Genomic DNA, 23,215 nt, shown 5'->3' with positions numbered 1-23,215 from the left:
AGACCAGAGCTCAAATTCCTTCTACAACTTGAGAGCTCTGAAAACTTGGATAAATTCCTCCTCTTCTCTGACACTAAGTATCCTCATACAAAAAAGGAATCATACTCATTTTGAAATCTTATTAGAGAATGTATTTTAAAGAACCGGATAACACATTAGACACTCATTATAAGGAAGATGTTATTACTTCTGCTCTTTATTTCATTATTTCCTTCCTTGGGACCATTTTTTTTCTTTCTCAAAAATCATAACTTTACAGTTTAATATGCCTTTTGCTTCTTAATTAAACATTTAAACTTCATGAATTCATTTCTAAATCTGGCTTGGCCTCATTTCATGCTTTGATATGTATTCATCATTTTCATTATTTCCTAAAGGATATATTATTTTATTATTTATCTTCTTCTCTTGGGTCCAATCATTATTAGAAGATTTTTTTCTTTTTAAATTGCTGATTATTGAGGCAACTTTTCTGGTCACAATTTAAATAAATGTTTAAATTTAATTGTGATTAGGAATGTAGTCTACTCAATTTTTGCTTGTGAATTTATTGAATTTTCTTCCTTTCTGATGATATAATGAATATTTGGTAAATATTCTATGGATCTCTCAGAAAGAGAAGATACATACTCTGTAGGAGTAGGTGGTGCAGGAGTAGATCTAGGTTAATACGGATGTTCAATGGTGCCAGAACATGGAGCAGGCCAACACCTACCTGGTCATATGCCCAAAGTGGCAGGAAGCATTGTGGGCAACAACTTGAAATCTGTCCTAACTAGAATTTAGACACACATAGGAGCATTTAGTGAGCTGGGATGCTAAGGAGTGCATTCAAATTGCTAGATGGAATTAAGCATTTAAAGAAGAAACAATTCCAAAAGAGAGACCTGCAGTTGGCATGTGGGCAAGACTCAGCATTGAACTGCTCTTCAGAACAAAGCTGTTCTTCCAGGTTCAAGTGTCTTGGGAATACTGAAATGCTCTTCCTGGGAACTTCCTCTGTCACTCCATGGTCTTGGTCTTGCAGGCAATAAAGTTGTCACCAGAGCCTGGGAAATACTGTTGTTCTATATTCCTTATCTCTTCCCCACAGAAAAAGCTGCTCAAGGATGGATCAGTATGACAGGAGACAGATATGTTAGTTACAGAAGTGAGGGAAGTTGTAGGAGAACACTGACATGGATTTCACGCAAGAACTCCTCTGTCAGAGGAGAGCGCTGAGCACTGGCCGTCAGTGGAGGAAGACAGTGGTGGGGTGAAAGGGTGATAATGCTGAATGAGAGAGAACTTCCCTTACATGATAAATGAATGCAATGTCAAAACATAAGAACCTGTAGGAAATAGCACATTTAATAGTGAAATGTTAAAAGTATTTCATTTGAGAGCAGAGATGATGGGCATTGAACATGTACCCTGGAGCAGACACTGTATTCAGGACTTTATGTGCCTTATCACAATATTATTATCTCATTTTATAGATGAGGAAACTGATGCTCAGAGAAGCGAAGCAGTTCCTCTTCGTGAGTCTAAGAATTGAGAAATGAACCCAAGTCTGTTTGATTCCAGTACTGCTGTACTAAAGACACAAGGACCAGCAATTAAAGGACCCCACCCAGGATCCCAGCCTTAAAAGGGTTTTAAATAGGAAAGGTAGCAGAATACAACAGTCATTAACATGGTATTATGTAAAAATGTGGATGTGTAACCGATGTGATTCTGCAACTTGTATTTGGGGTAAAAAATGGGAGTTCATAACCCACTTGAATCAAATGTATGGAAGATGATATGTCATGAGCTTTGTAATGTTTTGAACAACCAATAAAAAAATTAAAAAAAAATACACACATAAACTCATGTTATCCATTTAATTCTATTGCTCAAATGTGTTATTAAATTTTGGGGGCACCTATTTGATCTGTCATTTATGTGGCTTATATAAACTGAAATATCTCTTTTCATGATTTTTGCTCCATGTCTTTGGTTACTGCTTTCATTGATACATGATAGTTTGCTATTGTTATATATTTAGTTTTAAAAACTATTTTTATAGAAGCATTATTTTACATACTTTTTAACCTCCCCATGCCAAAAAAATTTGCAGATCCCTGTAAAGTAGTGGTTTTAGTCACTTTTGCATTACTACAGTGAAATACCCAACACAGGCTACTTAACTGCAAAGGGAGGTCTATTTTGGCTTATGGTTCAGGAGGTTCATATCCAAGATTGGATAGTCCCATGGGTTTGGGCCTCGGATGATGCTGGCATTTTTCTCGATTCAGCTTTTGTCTGTGACTGTCTAACTTCTGCAATAGGAAGCTTCTTACTTATATATCTTAACAAATTTTGTATGTTTCATTATTATGGTACATATTATGTCATAGTTGCTTATTAATGAATTCTGTCCTGGTGATGATTCTGAACTTCTAGGCACTGCCACTGTTTCCTCTCTGTCTTCACAACCTCACTCAGAAGCTGACATACTTAGCAGCTACTCACAGATGTGCATTTAATGGACCTATGACAGTGTAGCACGGTATTATTATCTGGTTTTCCACCCAGAGCATAAACAGAGAGATTTTACACTATGACCGCCTGTGGGTGTCTATTTGCACGAATGAATGATACCAGCTGCCAGGTGCTGAGCAACTTTCTTCACTCTGAGGTTTCTTCCTTGGAGCTGGTGACCATGGACTGAATCCTCTGAAACCTCACGAGTCAAAATAAATCTTTTCTCCTCTGAGTTGTTCTTGTCAGGTGTTTTATCACAGTGGTAAAAACTGATGATCGCAAGGAGCTCTCAATGCAGGCAGTGCCAGCCTGGGACCCAGAGAGCAATTTGCAGTATGAGCCCCGGGGAGAAAGGGTCATCCATTTCTATGCTACCAATGGATGCTCTAGGAGTACAGAGATGACTTGAGAGAAATTTGTGCCATCTGGTACCTTGAGATAACAAAGAGCAGCTTTGCAAATCCCCAACAATAGTGAGTGTTCTTGGAAGAAGAAATCCATGGAGAAGAGCTGGGAATGTAGCTCAGTGGTAGAGTGCTTGCCTAGCGTGTTTGGGGGACCTGTGTTTGATTCCTAGCACTGAAGAAAGAAAAGAAAAAAAAAGAAACTCCTGCAACTCCAAAAGTCTGGTGGTGTCAAAGGCTATACTCTTGAAATTCACCCATTGGAAACTGTTTTAGTCAGCCTTTTCCCTCCTGTGACTGAAAGACCTGTCAAGAACAATTTTAGAGGAAGAAAAGTTTATTTGGAGACTCACAGTTTCAGAGATCTTAGTCCATAACAGCCTGCTCCATTCCTTGGGAGCTGGAGGTGAGGCAGAACATCATGGCGGAAGTGGATAGTGGAGACAAGCGGCTCAATCATCATATCAGGAAGTAGAGAGAGACTGGTGTACCCCAACGGCAGACCTATAGTGCCTCACCTCTTCCAGCCACATCCTATCTGCCTTGAGTTATCGCTCAGCAAACCCCTATCAGAGGATGATTCATGGATGGTGTTAAGACTCTCATAACCTAGTTGTTTCACCTCTAAGCCTTCTTGCATTGTCTCACACATAAGATTTCGGAGACTCCTCACATTCAAATCATAACAGAAACCGACATTTATGTGAGATTCTACACACAGGACAGACAGGAGGGGCTAGGTTACAGGAGCCGCTCAGCTAGCTCTGTTGGGTTTGATAATGTAACCTAGTGTGCACTATCTGATGGGTCTTAGGAAAGCTCAAATTGTAGATGAATGATAGCTTCATAGTTTTGATTAGAGGATACGCTGGTTTGAATATGTGTGTCCCCAAGTTTATGTGTTGGAAACTTGATCCCAAATGCAACAGTATTGAGAAATGGGACCTTTAAGACTATGAGGTCATAAAGACTCTGCCCCCATCAATGGATTTATGCCCTCATCGCCATAGTGGAGTCGTAATGGAATGAGTGGGTTCCTGATAAAATGATGAGTTTGGCCTCCTTCTCTCCTTCTCAACCACGCAATGGCTTCTACCATGTTATCCTACAGCAAGAAGGACTTCACCGATGTGGGCTTTTCAGCCCTCAGAACTGTAAGCCAAATAAGTTCCTGTTAATTATAAATTACCCAGTTTGTGATATTCTGTTAGAGCAGCCCCAAATGGTCAGAAGATGTGTAAAACATTAAACATCAAATGCTCATTAAAATTATGGTTCGATTTCGTACTTTTATAGACATGTCAAACCATTGACTGGGTAGCTCAGCAGAGGCACAAATTACCCATTTCCTGAGTTTATCACCATGGAAGCAATCATTTGAGTGGTTATTGAACATGTAGTGTTCACCTTGACTGATCAAAGTCCAGGAGAGAAATGAGTTAGATAGATAGGAGGTAGAGGAGAGGCTGACTGTATGACTGCCAGAGTCTTCAAACAGGGATTTACCTTGGTGATTTAACCACAGGCCAGGGTCTGGCCCTTTGTTTTTCGGGTTCAAAAATGGAGAAAATTGGTTTTGTCAGCACACCGAGGTAAGATCTGTTTAGAGAGGGATGTGTAAATCAAAACGCCATTTTATTAATTCACAATGGCAAGTAAAATCAGCCAGGAGATCAGATACACATTCTGTTTCGAGCACATTCTCTCCCTGTGGCGAAATCTAGGAGGGAAGTCAAATTATCATCGGAAGACAGCGGGATGAGCCTGGGATCGGAGCCGGAAAGGGAGCAGGCTGCCTGATTAGAATGCTAAATGAAGCCGAGGCTTCCTTTACCACCAGAGAGATACATCTGGAGGGATCAGACCAATCGAATTCTGAAGACAGGTCACTACTCTAGCTCTGACCTGGGCGTGCACAACTTCCTCCTCCTGGTGGACCCTGCTTTGTCCTCTGCTGACCACACCTCTTGTGCTGGACATGTTCTTTCTTCACCTGGGTCGATCCCATTGATTAGTTACAGCCCAGCCCTCCCTCCTTCTTCTCTGGCCTTGCCTTTACCCTGACTCCAAGTGAAACTGGGAAATGATTGGACGATTGTCCCTGAGGGACCCTTACCTGGTTTGAAGGTCAGCAGTGATTGTCATGTCCCGCTGAGTTTAGGAAACCTCATGTGATCAGCTGTGACCAGGGTGTAAACCAAACAATCCCCCCGCCCCCAACATTGGCTTTGCTCACCAGGCCGGGTCCTGTAGGGCTGAATGAATTGGTAATGAAGGTGATCGATAGCTTTATCTCGGAACAGGGGCAGCCTCTTCTCTGTAAACTATTTGCTACCTTAGTTGAACCCAGAAGAAGCTGCTGTTGGGGCTTAGCTGATGAAAGCTTTGCTGAAATCCTCGTTACAGGCTCATTTTCTGCCTTAGGACTCACACCTGATACATGAAAAGCCCAAGATGTTACCTGATGTCTTTGTGGAAAGGAAGAAATATCCTCAAACAGCTCTGGTTTGGCTTGTGGAGAAAGAAACATTCATTGAATTTGTGGCATTGGGTTCTGCCCCTTTTACCCCCTGTGTCCTGCCTACCCTAGTTCATTCCTTCCATACCTACAGGATGACCACGTTAGCCTTCTTCACGCTTCTTACATTATATGAAAAAAATAACAATGCTGAGAGCTTATCATAGCTTGTCTTTTTTTTATTGGTTGTTCAAAACATTACAAAGCTCATGACATATCATCTTTCATATATTTGATTCAAGTGGGTTATGAACTCCCATTTTTACCCCAAATACACATTCACATTTTTACATAATGGCCTATTAGTGACTGTTGTATTCTGCTGCCTTTCCTATCCCCTACTATCCCCCCTCCCCTCCCCTCCCATCTTCCCTCTCTACCTCCTCTGCTGTTGTTCAATTCTCTCCCTTCTTTCCCCCACACACACTTTCCTCGCACAACCTCTTATATGTAATTTTGTGTAACATTGAGGGTCTCCTACCATTTCCATACGATTTCCCTTCTCTCTCCCTTTCTCTCCCCCCACTCGTCTCTGTTTAATGTTAATCTTTTCCTCATGCTCTTCCTCCCTGTTCTGTTCTTAGTTGCTCTCTTTATATCAAAGAAGACATTTGCATTTGTTTTTTTAAGGATTGGCTAGCTTCGCTTAGCATAATCTGCTCTAATGCCATCCATTTCCCTGCAAATTCCATGATTTTGTCATTTTTTAGTGCTGCTTAATACTCCATTGTGTATAAATGTCACATTTTTTTATCCATTCATCGATTGAAGGGCATTATCATAGCTTTTCTGAGAATTATGTTATATTCTAAGCACTTCGAATACTAATTTCTTTAACCTCAACAATCTTGTGACTTTCGGCATTATTATTGCATTCATTTTACAGATGAGGAGAAGAGACAGAGAGAGTTTAAATAACTTGTCTAAAGTTACTAGTTCATGTTAAATTAATAAATTTGCCCTAAGACTATTTCTGTAGTTGGTTGCTGAAATTTAGCCCAAAGCTATCTCTGTATACACTGAAATGCAACCTAATTTAGTTATGTACCAAACTGCAAACTAACTTAAGAGTATTGTATATTCTCATTCACAACAGTCAGCCAGTCACAGGTTATCAACTGATCACACCATGTCCATATAAGGCAGGTGCCTCATTACCTTGTGCCCATATAAGACAAGGGTTGACTGCAGGCAATAAGGTTGATTCTATATGACATTTTCTTTTTTGTAGCTATAAATATAACTTGCACATGTGATGGGGACCAACATTCAAAACCAACTTTGGTCCTGAATGCTCCCGGGTTCTAGAATGTTTTCTTGCTAAAGCAAACTTTATTAAATTTAATTCATCTTAGATTTTTCTTTAATAGCTGCAAGTGGCAAAGCAATACACTCACTCACCCATGTTAAACAGAGCTAAAACATTTCTCAAACTTTATCAGAAGATGCTAGCTCTTACTGAGTTTCCAGAAATCTGCTTAAAAATTGGAGTACATTATTGTAAGTATTAAGTTCTACTAGTCATATAACCTTGGCTGAGCCATTTTTTTTTCTCTGAAACTCAGTTCATTTAAACTGAGGGGGTTAAACTAAAGAATCTATAAGTTCCCTTTCAATTTGACTTCCTGGGTTTACATCCACAACCACGACCACTTATACTTTGAATTTGTAAGGAATTTTAACAATTTTACATAAATTATTTTATGATGTCATCCAATGACCAATGAACCAAGAAGCATTTTTGCTTACCTTTGTATTTCCATAAATATCCATTATAGTAAGTACTACTCATACATTTATTAATTCAAACTGATTCTCACAATCATTCTGTATGAGGGGCACCAGCATTATTATCTTCATTATACAGATGAAGAAACCCATGCTTAAAGAGGTTTAATAAGCGACCTAAAATGAAAAAGTTCACTTCTATTCTATCCTTTGTTTACATTTACCCATCCCTGAGTGGTGTTATAGATGCACCTGTCCACCAACCTTGGCAAACTATAGTAGAGTGCATTTTCTAGGCAGCTATTTGCAGAAAAACAATAAGATCATGGCTGCCATAAAGTTACTTTTCTAGCTACTCATTTAAGAGAACAGGTTGTCCTTAGATGGTTTTCATAGAACTGTGGAGCAACTGAATACTGTGTGTACATGTCATCTTCAAATTGAGTAATTGGTAGCTAAAGAAGAACTTTCGATTGCTTTTTGTTTACTGCATTAGAAATTCTCTCTGTTGAACAATGACTCATGCAAGGTGACCCGGGAGCTTGGTGCCATGAAAAGGTACCTCAAATGACTCAGACTTCAACATCTACAGTGTGACTCTTTTGATTTATTTATTGGTTAGGGGGTAAAACAGGTCGAATTTGGATTTTTTTCCAAACCCCAAATCTAAGAGATGAAAACAGCAAGTTAAGAACTGAATTCATATTTTGATTAATTAGAATTTCATATAGGATCATGGATGAATTTTTTTCCACCAAAATTACTCCAAAGAGAAACTTAGTACAAAGAGCACGAACGATCTTAAGATTGTCCCAAAGTTTGATTCCCTGAGGTTCTGTTCACTGGGAACCATTTAGCTACTGCCAGACTCAGACACACCAGACTTCCAAAGGAATGTTGGCATTGGCTGGGATGATCCTCTGAGAAAACAGAGTCCCATAAACACATCAATTCCAATTATCAGCATGAGAAATCCTTTTTGGAGGTGTGTGGGTGTAGTCAAGACTGGAGAAATAGGATGAAATGAAAAGACTGAATGAGGACTGGATAAAAGAGTCACATCAGCTGGAATCCATGACATACAGGCTGAACTCCTTGGGGTTTATCAAAAGGAAAAGCCCAGACACTTACGTCTGGCCATGAGCTGTGTGTATTCCTGTTCTTCTTCCTCAGGAAATGGCTAGATCCCTCTGCAAGTGCCGCTGATTTTCAAAAAATGCCTTTGTGGAGCAAGAAAGAAATGTCTAGACACAGGGTATTTTCTTTTTCCATTTACCTGCCTAAGTTCTTAATACTCGGCTGATAGATGGGGAGCACCTGTGTGCAGGGACATTTTGTTTTACATCTCCAGCTGCTCTTTTCTCTTCCTAATTCCTCCTTATTCTAATTGGACAGGTTCACATTGTTTCTCGAAGGCCTCGCCAGTGAGATCTTAAGTATTTTTAATTAGAAATTAGGCTGACTTCTGTGAACACTATAAAGTTCAAGTTCACATGATCAAGACCTACCAAAGAGTAATTATAACTTGAATGTGTTATGGCTTTTGTTGCCATCGTGAATGGGTTTTCCCCTGACGCTGTGCCTTTTAATTAGCTATTTCTAATATATAGAAAAACTTATTGCACTAATTAGTTTTGCTGCAAAAATGCTGCATGATGAACCACTTCAAAACGGTGACTTAAAACAACCATCATACATTCCCACGGCCTGTAGGTCCCATGGGGGTGGCTCATATAGGCTGGACTTAGTCCAATAGCTGTGTTTTAAGTTGCAGGTCCGTCTGCCTGGGAAAGTTCCTGCTCCAAGGGTATTCTTGGGCCTGGACTGAAGGACAACGAAATTCTCGAGGGATCTCTTTTCCTGGTGATGGCACAAATATAAAAATCCAAACAGAAACACCAAATGCCTTTTAAGGCTTGTTGTGAGTTGAATTGTGTGCTCTCAAAGCTCTGTGGCAGTCCTGATTCCTGCTCACCTTCTCCCTGTGAATGTGACTTCATTTGGAAATAGAGTCTTTGCAGCTGTGATCCTGTTAGGATGAGGTCATACTGGATTCAGGTCGCCCTAATCCAAAGACTGGTTTTTTCATATGATGACAGAGAATTGGACATAGACATCCTGGGAGAACATCACGTGACAATGAAGGCAGAGAGTCGAGATATGCAGACACACACATCCAGGAAACACCAAGGACTTCTAGCAGTCACCAGAAGCTAGCAGAGAAATGTAGACCAAATCCTCCCTCTGAGCCCACAAGAAGGAACCAACCCAGCTAAAAGGACTTCTGGCCTTTAGACTGTGAAAGAACACATTTCTGTTATTTGAAGTAACCAAGTCTGTAGTCATTTGTTATGGTAATGAACACAAGACCTAAGCTTATCACTTCTGCAGATCACATGGCCAAACCCAAAGTCCAGGCACAGAAAGATGATGCTGATTCATTTTGTGTGGTGAGGGTGTGGATACATGGAGGTTGGGATAATCATTTAATCTACCACGCAAAAGATTCAGATTTGTGTTCTGAAGTGTCTTTTGGCAGGATAGTAGAATCTAATGATTAATAGCATGGATCTTGTATTGAGAGAAAGATGAACTTGAATCCTTGGTTCTAATGCTTTTCTGCTGCATGATCTTAGGCAAATTATTTAACCTTCAAGCCTAGTTCCTGTATTTATAAAATGAGAATAATAGCACCTAGGTCACAGGACTTCTATTACTATTGCAAGAATTGATATTTATGAAGGGTTTATTTTCAGTTCTTGACATGTAGCAGGAGCCAATAAAAATTACCTACTACCATTTCTATTCCTATAATAATGGAGCAGTAAAAGACTTGGAAATGAAGGTAGTATTTTTCTACTGGGAATTTAGTATAGAATTGGATGAAAGGAAGACTGGCCATGAAAAGGTGAAAAGTCAAATTTTAATTTGTGCAGCATAGTTTAAGATACGTTAACAATCCATTGCATAGGCATGGGTTGTATCTTGGAAGAGAAAGGAAAGACTGGTTACCCAGAGGTTAGCCATTTTAAGAGGGCTTTAAAGTGAATGTAAGAGGCTGAGATAAAGTTTCCAACTATGGGAAATGTACATGTGAAAACACTCAGGTGGGAGAGAAACACGGTGGAAACAGAAAAAGTATTTATGCAGAATCTCTGAATTAAGTGGACAAAACATAAAAATGTCGTCTTCAGAATGGACCACTTCAAACTTTGGGATAAAACTCAGAATATTAGTATGCAAAAGGAATGAATATGTTCCCTTTAAAGATTGTTATTTTAAACTAATTATTATTTGAATTGTACAAACTTATGGAATATGGTTACTACCTTGGTTTGATGGTTTCAAATTCTAGCATATAGAATCTGCCCTTTCAGGAAGAAGCAGCTCATGAGAAGATGTGGGTGGCCTTGTGCACTGAGCACCTCCTGGGGGAGCCACAAACCCAAAGAATGGAACCTGAGGGGGGAAGTCAAAGAAGAGAGACTTAAGGCAATAATATTATTTGTGTTTTCTCTATATCACTTGGCTAGATGAAACAGAAGGATAATATCTACTTTTAGCAGATACCAGATAGGTTAAAAAAGGTGATAGTGGGAGTGTGGAAGAATGGAGACATGGATGAGCCTCACTTGGCTAAAAGCCAGAGATACCATAAGCCTTTGACCTTCTTCAAAAATAGATGAAAGAATAAAGGGAACTGTGAATAGAATCTTATTTTTTTTAAGTAAACAATATCTAGAATTCATTGAGCACTTATTATGTCCCATGCACTTCTCTAAAATCTATATGTACTTTATCACCTTGAATACTTGAGTCATTCTGTTTTTATTTCCTAAGATAGCTCACCACCATCTTTATGTGCACGAGAAATTTTTAGGAGAAATTGGCCCCAAGAGTTAAAAAGATTGGCCCTCATGATGTACGATGAGGAAGTAAGCCAAAAAGCACATAATCAATCAATGCTTTTTAAAAAATATTTTCTTAGTTGTCATTAGACCTTTATTTTATTTATTTATATGTGGTGCTCAGAATCCAACCCAGTGCCTCACACATGCTAGGCAAGCACTCTACCACTGAGCCACAACCCCAGCCCCTCAATCCATGCTTTTACCAATTTGCAAGCAGAGTCACACCTTTGTTCAAGGAATGACAATTGCCCTCTTCTTTCATGTACCCATGGCTTCATTTTCTGAACCCATCATACCATTTTATACCTTTGAATCTTTGAAGAGGCTGCTCCACTGCTTGGAATACTTCATCTCCTCCTCTACCTGGCAGACTTCTACCCTTCTTCAAGGTACAGCTCTTCTGAAAGCCTCTCCAGTCTCCCTGCCTAACTGTTAGCTCTTTGGGGCAGAGACAGTGACTTCTTGACCTTGACTGAATGCACTAACACAAGTAGAGGGCTTGGAACAAAATGGTACCAGTGCATATTGAATGGCTGTAAACACAAATATAAGTCCATATTTTAGACACTAGAAAATGATCAAAATGAAATAAGCCATACACTGGGCTATTTGTCTAATGTTTTGGAAGAATGCTATTGCTTATTCTAATTGAAAAGCAAAAGTTAAAGATGCATGCAGCCTATTTTCTTTGGAAGGAAAATCTGTCTTGCTATTTTATGCAAGTGGGTGAAATATACTCATAAAACAATCTGCTCTGAGAATGGCAAATGTTTCAGGGAAATTTCAGTGGAATGACTTCTTTGTGCTTTTATTACCTAACCCTCGGTAAAGATGACTGGAAAGACAAAAGATACAAATGAGGGGGAATGACTGCAAATATTAGAGAGGGAAGAAGAATAGCGGAGATATTTTATAATTATCGTTAGGGAAGATTTATGCAAATCTCAAGAGCACCTTAAAAGTTAATCTGAAGAAATACTCTTTAGTATGAGCAGATGAAGAAATTCTTTCTGGGTAAGTCATGGGAAAATAAATTTTGTTTAATAGTTTAGAGGAAAACAGTATACACTTATAATGGTGATTTGGGATTGTGTTAACTTACTGTCATTGTGACCAAATACCTTAGAAAATCAACTTAAAGGAGGAAAGATTTATTTTGGCTCATGGTCTCAGGGTTTTTTTGTCCATAGTTGCTTGACTCCATTGCTGTGGGTTTGTAGCAAGGCAGAACATCATGGAGGGGAGTGTGTGCTGGACAAAACTACTTACCTCGAGGTGGGTGGAAGTAGTGAGAGTGGGAGAAAGAGAGAGAGAGAGAGGGAGGAGGGATGGGATAAGGTACAAGGTATCCCCTTCCAGGTCATACCCCACCTTCCAGGGTATATCCTCAGTGACTTCCTTCCTCAACTAGCTCCACCATCTATAATTTCCCTTACCTCCCAATAATATCATCAAATTATGAATCCATCAATGGATTAATCCACTGATGAGGTTAGATTCCCTGTGATTCCAATCACCTTCCCAAAGGGTCCACCTTTGAGTACTACTGCATTGGGGACCAAGCCTTCAATACACAAGTCTTTGAATCCAAATTTAAATATAACACCCTCAAATATTGTTATTTATTTATTGTTTAAGTAATGTCAAACCAAAAAGAAATGTGTCTCATTGATACATCCTGATTACATGTTTTCTGGGTTGTTTGTGGAAGTTCTTATGTCACCTAAAAAAATATTGATCAAAATGAATCATTCAAAACCATTAAAAAAAACCCACTATTTTCTTAGGAAAAAAAAAAAGACCTGTTCTCTCTGAAGAATGAGACAATTAACTGTTGGATTTCCAGTCCAAGTTCAGAGACTGAGGAATGATGAAATCCCAACTTATAATTACTCAGGTAGTGATTAAGCAGAAACAATCCCAATGAACAAGTCTCCACACTTGTTAATTCATTCTCTTTCTCCCATCAACTCAGAAGAAAATAAGTCACCAACATCTGGAAATGTGATAATTCCATATTTCTGTAGCTCATGATTCCTGTCCAGAGTTTGAAGAGTGGACAATAATTGTCAAGTCCACAGCAGATGCACGTGGCAGATAGGACCTCCTCAAAAGCTTCAGCAGCCGTGCTGCGTCTCCCCTTTAGTAGGGCAGTCAGCTTCAACCTTACAGTGATTTAGAGTCAAATTTCAGAATTGGAAAGGTTCTTAAACCCGTTTACAAGAGCTACTATTTATTGAGCACTTATTATGTTCAAGTAACTGTGGAAAACCATAGGCCGGATGTTTTCTCTAATATGCAGATGCTAATACACAATAAGGCGTGGGGGGGCACTAGGAAAGAAGAGCATTACCTTAGGTTAGGTAGAGGGAAGTGATGGGAGAGAAGGGGAGGGGATGGGGGATAGGAAAGATAGTAGAATGAAACAGACATGATTACTGTATGTATATATGTGAGTACATGACCAATATGTGATTCTGCAACATTTACACTCAGAAAAATGATAAATTATATCCCATCTATGAATGATATATCAAAGTGCATAAATGCATTCTAATGTCATGTATAACTAATTAAAACAAATATAAAAAAACATCTCCCCTCAAAAGGGCTTACAGATATATCAAATTTTTATTAGTAGAGGACTTTGGAGAATCCATAAAACTAGGCCCATTCTTCTGCTCCATTCAAAAGCAGAGCTTTTAACATCTGAGAAACAAAGAAGCCTGAAAGAATAGATTCAACCAATACTGACTGTACAGTAGTCAGCGGCTTAGGCCACCTCGCCTCTCTCCCAGGTCAATACCAGCAGATGCCTTTCTCTGCTGTCAGTGACTTTCTGTCTCTCCATCATTTTCCTTTTGCATCTCCATCTCCATCTCTCTGCAATGGAAGCCAGAAAGGCAGAGGCTGTACTATTTCATGCTTTTAAGTATCACTAAGTCCTGGAGCCTTGAAGGCTCTTAAAACTACTTGAATAAATGAATATTTAATGTCCATAAAAAAAGATCTCCTTTCACCCTAAATATCATAATTTTCTTTTTTTATTTGGACTTGAGACCAATATGGTTTCTGGAAGCCACTCGATTGTGAAACAACACGGGAAATTTGCAGAAAGGAATACTCACTTGATGTCCTGCAATGGCTTCTTCAAGTTTGTAGTTGTTTATTTTTCAATCACTGAGAAACTGCATCTGTGTTAGCTAATTTTCTTCATTGTCTAGTTAATTGGGACAGCTGAACATGATGTTTGGGACTCTCATCTTATATCAGCCTTCTAGAGACCCTCCCCACCTCCCATACAGCGAGGAGCCATGCACAGATGGAGTGAGAATAGGTGGAGATCCATTTTTCCTGAAAACAGCTCACAGTCCTCCAGGAAGGGCTCTTTGCCTTCCATGGCATAAAGAAGTAAATCCCATCCCCCACCTCCACAAGCCTTCTATTTTTGTGGAAATGCAGATCATGTACAATAGCAGGTGCTGAATCACTCATGGAATTTCATCTCTCGGGACCACATGGCAAGTTTTTCAGGTTTATAAAAATGTACTCCTTTGTTCTTTAAGATGATTTCAGGGATGAATTTGGGAAACCAGAAAAGACTAGCACGTTGTACCCACATGGGAATGTGCTCATTTGTGGGCTTTCTTTGGAGGATCCTCTTCTTGTTTTGGGAATGAGGTGGTTAAAATACCTCTAATGATTTCTGCTCAGTTTTGCCTACAAGTGTTTTTTTCAGGCAGCATTAGACATCTGCTGTGAGCTAGCGATGCCAACATTCGCTACAGGAAGGGAAAAGCATTTCAACACTTCAAACAAATTCAAGAAAGTCTGGGAACTACCTACCTCACAGGCATCGTGGGGAGACACAGGTCAGTGTCAGAGTCTTCTGACCCTACTTGCCCACAGAAGATGTCTGCGCTGGCAGACCATACACACATGCACAAATCAGTCTTATCTCAAGATCTTTCCTTCTTAAATGGGAAGAGCTTCGGAAGACCTGAAGGCGTGGAGTTTGCTCTTAGACTCTAATCATTTTGTGTTGCACCAAAGTAAGTGAATGAATGAATGAATGAGTGAATGAATGAATGAAATATAACCACCCCTCCCACGCATAGCTGAAAGAACACAAGGCAGGCAAAGCCAATAGCTTCCATCACTCTATGCTATTTGGAAGAGTGTTGAAGGTGACATAAGGTGATGGGATTAAATTGCCTTCATTTTGCAATTCTCTTAGCCCTTATTATGTTCACCTCATTTGACCCAAAGGGACAGGGTCCTGGCTCTCTCTACAATACTTCCAGGTAACTCTGACCCTGAAGGAGGTTTTCCTAGGTCATGGTAATAATAATGCGTTATTTTCCTTCATAGTTCAGGGAGCTCCACTCTCTTCCTCTAGTCAACATCCTGGGTGGAGGTAGAAGTGCAGTTGCCAGGGTGGGGAAGGAGGGGCTCATAGGTGCACAGTGCTTAAAGATTCGCAGATCCTTCCCTACTGTGATCCTGGGAGAGAAGCACCATGTGACGTGGACGACAGAGGAACAACGTGTTGGACAACTTCCCTGGGGCCTCAGAGCTCTTGAGCGATGGAAGGGGCTCTGGGTCAAACAACCTGTTGGGCATGCTCTCCTCCAAAAGCAGCATCATTTCCGTAACTTTCCTTTGCTTCTTTTTAAGGAGGTGTGATGGCATGAAGGTGGTTAGGCAGGATGGTGGTACTGCAAGAGGTCATGGTCAAAGAAAGCCCCCATTCTATGTGTGTGGTCTGCACCCAGCAGCCTGAGAGCTGTTCTCCAGCCTGGAGGATCCCCAGGCTCACACTCCTGGCTTAGGAAGTTGGTTGCATTTCAGCTCCCAAGTGAATAGATATTCTTCTTTTTATTCTGTGTCTGGAGCTTTACTGCAGTCCTCACCCCCCATACTAGTCAAGGTGTCTCAGATATCTATAGGATGAGTTTTTTTTTTCTTTCAGTAAGAGTTTATTTTTATTGAATTATTATGTGCCTATCGTTTTTTAAATAAACCACGAACAATGAAAACATTCACCATAGGGGATGGGCATCAGTTCTTTCTCCCACATCTTATTAAAAATATTTATTATTAAGTTTTGGGTGGACACAACATCTTATTTTACATTTGTGTGGTGCTGAGGATTGAATCCAGTGCCTCATGCATACTAGGCGAGCGCTCTACCACTGAGCTACAACCCCAGCCCTCTTCCACATCTTTCCACTTTGTTTTCAGTGTTTCGTCCCTAGAAATAAACTCTCAACAATTTCAGGTAATTCTTCTAGTATTTATCTCCATTTTTCCTCTGCAATATATGTTTTTTTTTTAACATTTCTTATTGCATCAATTTTAAGTGGTGACTATTGATTCTATTAAGGTAGATAAAGTATTTAGCTCTTATATCTCTAACTACTTGCATTTCACCTTTTCCAAGATGATTTTATCACAATTTTAAACATTATTATGATTATATAAATAAAGTTTATTACAAAACCAAATACTGTGATTTATTTTTATATTGAGTTATCTATTGCTGCAAACCAAATTTCACCCAAACCTAGCAACTTAAAATAATAATTCACACTTATTATCTCACACAGTCTGCGGGTCTCAAATTTGAGAATAGCTTAGCTAGATGGTTCTTGCTTGGGGAGGGGGGGTCTTTCATGAAGCTTCAGTCAGAATATCAACCTGTATTTATTTTCCACTACCATAATGAAATACCAGAGACTGAGTAATTTATAAAGAAAAGAGGTTTATATAATTTACAGTTCTGGAGGTCCAAGAGCATGGTGCTGGTTTCTGGTGAAGACCTCATTTGAGATGGCATCAGAACATTGGGAGTTTTGCAGGATAAGGAGAATATATATAGGGAGACAAGAAATAAAGAGAACAGTTCAGGGGTCAGGCTTACTATTGTATAACAACTTGCTCTTGAGAGATCTAATTCAGGGGTCCCATAAGAATTACCTTAATCCCTTCTGAGGGCAACAGCTCCCATGATTTCCTACTGAGGCCCACCTTTCAAATGTCCCACCACCTCTAAATATCCCCACAACAGGGTCCAAGCTTTCAACGTGAATTCCTGGGAGTCACAGCATATCTACACCATAGCACAACCTCATGATACGTGTCTTTCCTAATGCAAAATTTGGAGGTCCTTTCCCACTCCCATCCCACTAGAGCATCAGTAGAAACTTCCAATTTCATTGGCTGAATCTGGTCCAGGGAAAGATGCAGCTCCTCAGGGATGATTCTTTGAGAATAGCAACACAGTCTCTCTCTCAAGGTGAAGATCTTCTTCAAAGAAGGATGCTCCGCTCTCCTCCCTGTGGTACACTTCTGACTGCAGCATTCTGGGAACCTAAGAGACAACTTATTGGCAACATGCACACCCAACATTCTTTAATGGGACAGGTGTATGATAATTGCTAGAAACTCCTATCAAAAAGAGGGAAAAGAGGAGACGCAAAGGAATCAGAGATTCATAGCAATTCTTAAATCTGGCGGGACACAATTGACTTTCCTTGGTGAAGACTCAAGACCTGAGAAGAATTCTCCACACACAGCTCTTGGCTCTGCCCTCTGGGTACTTGTTATTATTTCCCGAATCTTTCATTTCTATGAAATGTCACCTGTGTTCGCAGTTGACATTTTTCTCAGCCTGCTTTCTGCCTGTAGAAGTTTGGAGATCCAAAACCCTCTTTGTAACTGGTTGTTTTGATGCCTTTTGTTCCAAACTGGAGGTATTTTTGCCAAAATAATTCTCAAAAAAAAATTTATAGGTCTCTTGTGAACCGTTTTGGGGGTTTGTGCAATTCGACAAAAAAAATCACAAATCTCTCTCAGCTATGTCCTTTTTTACCTTGGTCTTTTGCTGAGAAGGTAGATGGATAATATCCTTAACTTCCTTAGAAAAAGCTGAATGACTAAACAGTTCTCTGATGCCCTACTTAGATATTTCTAAAATTTTAAAACTTTTCTTTCAACCACACCCTCATCTTCATCTTTTTATCTTTTTTTCCCTTCCATTACCCTGTATTTGACCTTTGCCTAGAAGCCGTTTCTTAATTTTATACCCATTTGCCATCTAAAGATGCTGGAATTTTTTCAACGTTTGAGCCCCCTATAATATTTAAACAGCAAAAAGAAAAGTGTGGCACCTTTAACATTCTGCCAGAAAACCCCCCACGTTAGATTACCCACTTTCATAGGCACATTTTCTATTTTCCATTTAGGCAATAGTGTTGCTAAGCTTTCCACCACTATTCAAGAGTCTCCTTTTTTCTATTTTCTAACCACATTATCCCCATATTTTTTTTTTTTTAGGTTTCCCTAGTTGTCTTCTCAGAGGTCATCATTTTTTTTTCTATTCTTCAGGTTTTCAGTGATATATTCCTTGAAGTTCTGTCCGCTTCTACTACTCAGTCCAGATTCATACCTTCATATCCTAAATTTGCTCCAAAGTTTGGTGGTTTAAAATAAAATAAGTATTTCTTGGTTTGTGTGATTTTTATAAGTCAGGAATACGGGAGTGGTTTAGGCAGGTGGTTCTGGTTTGGGTTGCTCATGAATTTGCAGTCAAGGTGTTGAATGGGGAATGGAGTCATCTTAATGCTTCCTTAGGGTTAGAAGATGGATTTCGAGAGTAGGTAACTCACATGATTGGCAAGTTATGCTGGCTGTTGGCCGACTCTTGATCCTAGGGCTGTCTGAGTGGCACCAGATCATGGAAGCTGGCTCCCTCCAGAGCAATTAATCTAAAGGAACAAGCTGAAAGCCCCGATGTCTTTTATAGCCTTAAAATTACGCACCTCATTTCCCCAAAATCCCAACTGTTACATCATCAGCCCTACAATATATGGGAGAGAATTTTTTTTTTTTTAAGGGCATGAAAGCCAGAAAATAAGTATCATTGGTGACCAGCTCAGAAGTTTGCTATCAGTATTTTTCTTAGGAATGATTTCCTATAATAAATAATTAACTAATTTGGTTGGTTAAATTTTTTTACATATTAAACTATTTTCCCCTATTACTTCAATATCTTTCAAACACCTAGGGATTATTTTTCTGAACACTGAAAAATATCAGATTCTGTTCATTGATGTTGTCTTTTCCTGTAGACTTCACCTTTCCATATCTCTTTATCTTTCTGCTTTATCTAGGCTGGTTCCTTCCTAAGCTTCAGGCTCAGACGCCACCCTAGGACTTCCCTTTGCCATTAAGAAAAAATTGTTTCTACTTGTAAACGGACACAATAACTTTATTTTATTTTTATGTGGTGCTCAGGATCAAACCCAGTGCCTCACACATGCTAGACAAGTGCTCTACCACTATACCCCCAGCCCTTCCATTCACCATTATTAGAAACATTATTTCTATTTTATCTCTTATGTTCTGGATTCCATCTCTTTCTGGATCCACCATATCTCTCTCTCTCTCTCTCTCTCTCTCTCTCTCTCTCTCTCTCTCTCTCTCTCTCTCTCTCTCTCTCGTTCATTTTAGACAAAGCAAGGCTCTGGGAGTCTTAGTGACAGTACATGGGAGGTTAAGTTTTTGAGTTCTCTCTGTTGAAAAACCCCTTTGATTCATCCTCACCAAATCCTTGACTGGCTACTCATACCTAAAATGAAAGGAACTCAAAGAACGATTGGGACCTTGGTGAATGTGGATGGCGTTTGTCAAGTTGCAGATTGCTTCATAGGGTGTCAGGGAACATGTAGGTTTTACTTTTCCTACGGGTAGACTCTCAGCTTTCACTGGGCAGAGTTCACTCACCTAGTGTCATTTAGGTTCTCCAAAGAAGGATGCTCTACTCTCCTCCCTGCGGCACACCCCTGACTGCGGCATTCTGGGAGCAGGGCTGAGGCAGAAGGCTGAGGGCCTCACAGTTCGGCCTCATAGTTCAGCCTCACAGTTCGGCACCCTGCTTGTAGCACCAAATCTCTTCTGCCTTCAGCTGAGCCTTGTGCCTCCAATCTCAGTCGAATTTCTCCAAATGACAACAACAAACAAAAGAAACCCCTCTTTATTGCTCTTTATTGGTTACCAGGCTCTGAAGAGTGGGGTTGGCTCTGTTGGTTCAAAAGCTCAACATGGAGACTTTCAAAGAACTTATCATTTGTCACAACCCACCTGTCTGAAATCCTTCACCATCCACCACCTTCTTAGTTAAATAAACTCTGTATTTGCTTTCTGTTCCTTCCCTAATTTATATACATATTTTAGCTTTTGCTCTTCCTTTTCCACTTCTCTTTTCCTATGGGTTAATACCTTTTTCAAAATTTCTTCACTATTTTTTTTTTAATTGAGATTTGGGAAGGGAAAGGAAAATAATTATGTTTGGCCATTTCTCCATGCATGAATCTTGGCCCAGGTAGAGGATTTCAACTTGTTGAAACAAACTGAAAAAAATAATCAAAACAAAATTCAACTGATAGCCCCCTCAAGAGAAGGGGCAAAAAAAAAAAAAAAAGTCTACTGATGTTGCCCAAAGTTGAGCTTGCCTTTCCACTGTCTGGTCATCCAGAAGATGGATCTTTACACCCTTACTGTAAAGGAAAGCTTTTCACCCAGCACCCAGCCTGTGGTGCAGCATCTGTAGGCAGAGCCGCTAGCTTGGATTCCACTGTCAGGGAAAGCAGATGGCTTTCAAGAACTGATTAATCGCTGCTGTTCCTTCACTTAGGTCTCCAGCTGTGGTTCACTTTCTCCTTCTTGGCATGGAGTCATATCCTCTGGTTTCTTTTTTTTTTTTTTTTTCCTTGCAAAATGTCAGAAGCACTCTTACCTTTGACTAAACCTCTCTGGTCCTCAGCGTCACATTGCTGGTTGGTCAGCATTGCTTTCTGGCTTATCTCAAGGCCACCGTTAGGCTGGAAACTTCATCTGTTATCGAATGAGGGAAACTCGTCCTCATTCAGTTCCCTGACCTCTGATGGCGTGAGTGTGGGAAACAGAAAGCTGAAAGTCAGAAGGAAACCTCTAGAGGGTCAAGAAAGTCTTCCTAAGAGTCTTCAAGAGTTGGACCCACAGAAGAAGTCGCTTCTAAGGGTTTTAGCTCCCTGTTTAGCCTATTTCAAAGTCACATGGCATGTCAAAAAACAAAATGGAGTCATCCGTGATGAGATGTTGGAGCAGCGATTGGCCAAATCTGCTAGCCCTGAAGCAGCACATCTTGCTACATGCATGGTTTGTGGGATTTAGCAATTTCTCCCAATTACCTCTTTTCTCTAAGCAGGAGCTCTCAATCAGAGTGTGCATCAGGGTGGCTTTGGGAACTTTGCCATAAGACCCACATGTTGGCATTTTACCCTGATTATTAGAGTCAAGGCATTTGTTTTTTGAAACAACTCTCTGGAGATTTTTGTTAGGAGGCATTGCTCCAAAGACATATCTTTAAAGCAAAAGAGGCAGTACAATGTAACAATTATTAAAGAATAAAACTCTGGATACATGGGTGCAGGTCTTGGGTTCAGCTACATTGTTTCTCTCATTAGTAGGGAGATCGGATAATTTACAGTCCATATCAGGCCACATGCGAGAGGAAAGAGAGGGAGCTATTAATAACTAAATCAAGACAAGAGGCATAAATTGAGGCTGCCCGGACAAACCGGTCACCCTACTCATTAGTCAAATGCAAGACTGGAGCAGACAACTTTGAGGTCCTTTCAGATTTATGATTCCATAACTCACCATAACTGGGACAAGTGCAAAATATGTTCTCATTCCAAGTGCAGCGGGACAGAGTCACTGAGGCAGCATCTACAATTAGAGAAACTGAGACAGGAAACATACACAGCTCACAGGCTGAGACTGATGACTGGTAAGATTGAGGCCAGGGCACAGAGCAGACAGGAGTACATGATCCTGTCAGAGAAAAGGAACCAAAAGGCATGGGTCAGGTGGGCTGACCACCATCAGGATTTGTCAGAAACAGCTTTTACCATCAGAGCCCCAAGGATAGATACAACAGTTATTCAATGACTGTTGACATTTACACACACTGCTGGGTCAGGATCCAATGTGACATGCTGAGACATTTACACATACTTCTGTATTATCTTCCAATATGCTCCACAGAGAGTTTGTGCAGACTTTTCCTTGGTGCTTTTCTACCACGTAGCACAATTAGGGAAAAGTGTGTTTAGGTTCATCTAATTCTCTCATTAATCATACTCTGGATACGTGGGTACAGGTCCTGGGTAATAAAAATCACCCAAATTACAGAATTTCTGAATGTAAAAGTGCAATAAAATACCCCCAAGCCCCAGCAAAACCCTGGTCCTTTTATCTTTTGCATTTTAGAAGCATGATGGTGCTCTGCATTATCATAATCAAGATCGGGTCGCACTGTGGCTGCGAAATGTCAGTCTAAAAGAATTCATGGCATCAACAATTCTGATGAACCCAGAAGAGTCAGGTTTCAGGCACTTTGGTTTTCATGACTTTTCCCCCCCACTGTATTTGTTTTGTTAGTTATCTAGTATGCATTGGTGAGAATCTTTAAGCTGAGACATCGGGACACAGGGATGCGACCCTTGCCAAACCAGCACTTAAAATAACGGGAGAGTGGGCTGAACTCCCTGTGAAATTCTAGGCACCAGGGGAGTTAGCAGAAATGCTGAGAGAGAAGAATGCACAGAGAAAGACAGAGGGAAGAAAGAAGGGGCAAGAGACAGAGAGGGAGGGAGCGAGGAAAACAAGTAGGGAAGAGAGGAGGATGGAGAGTAGACAGAGAAAGAGTGCATGCAAGAGTTGAATGCATAAATAGAGAGGCAAATAGGTGGAAAGAAGCATCAGAGGAAGAGGAGAGAGAAAGAGGAACAGGAAGCGGTGCATGTGAATGAGGGTAGGGGTGAGTGTGTGCATGTACACACTAGTGTTTCTCTGGGAAAAAAGAAAGATCAATCCTAGTTTAGAATTTTTGGTTAAAACCTCAAAGTCTCATATTGGAGCAGAGGACATGGAGTGAATCACGTAGTGGCTGATGATATTTTGACGAACACAATTCAGTTCATTTCACGTAGATCTGCACTTTTACTGTTTGGCAGGAAATGGCCCACCGGGGCTGTGCTTTAGGGCTCTCATCAGAGGGACTGGCATTGATGGAAAGCTTCTTACCACTGCTCGAGGTT

The 23,215-nt window shown here is 40.2% G+C and overlaps 1 long non-coding RNA gene across 1 annotated transcript in view; it reads left to right on the top strand.

The window, feature by feature from the left end:
- LOC120883759 (uncharacterized) overlaps positions 1-1,840 on the top strand; it is a 63,557-nt gene extending 61,717 nt beyond the window's left edge. Inside the window, exon 7 of the long non-coding RNA XR_005725957.2 lies at positions 1,479-1,840. This is a non-coding gene — a long non-coding RNA (uncharacterized LOC120883759). The remainder of the gene's footprint in view (positions 1-1,478) is intronic.
- The last annotated feature ends 21,375 nt before the right edge of the window (positions 1,841-23,215 follow it).

This window comes from Ictidomys tridecemlineatus, chromosome 14 (assembly GCF_052094955.1).
Source record: "Ictidomys tridecemlineatus isolate mIctTri1 chromosome 14, mIctTri1.hap1, whole genome shotgun sequence".
Taxonomy (NCBI): domain Eukaryota; kingdom Metazoa; phylum Chordata; class Mammalia; order Rodentia; family Sciuridae; genus Ictidomys; species Ictidomys tridecemlineatus.
Note: the sequence above shows the minus strand (reverse complement) of the source record. Positions and strands in the feature narration are given on the sequence as shown.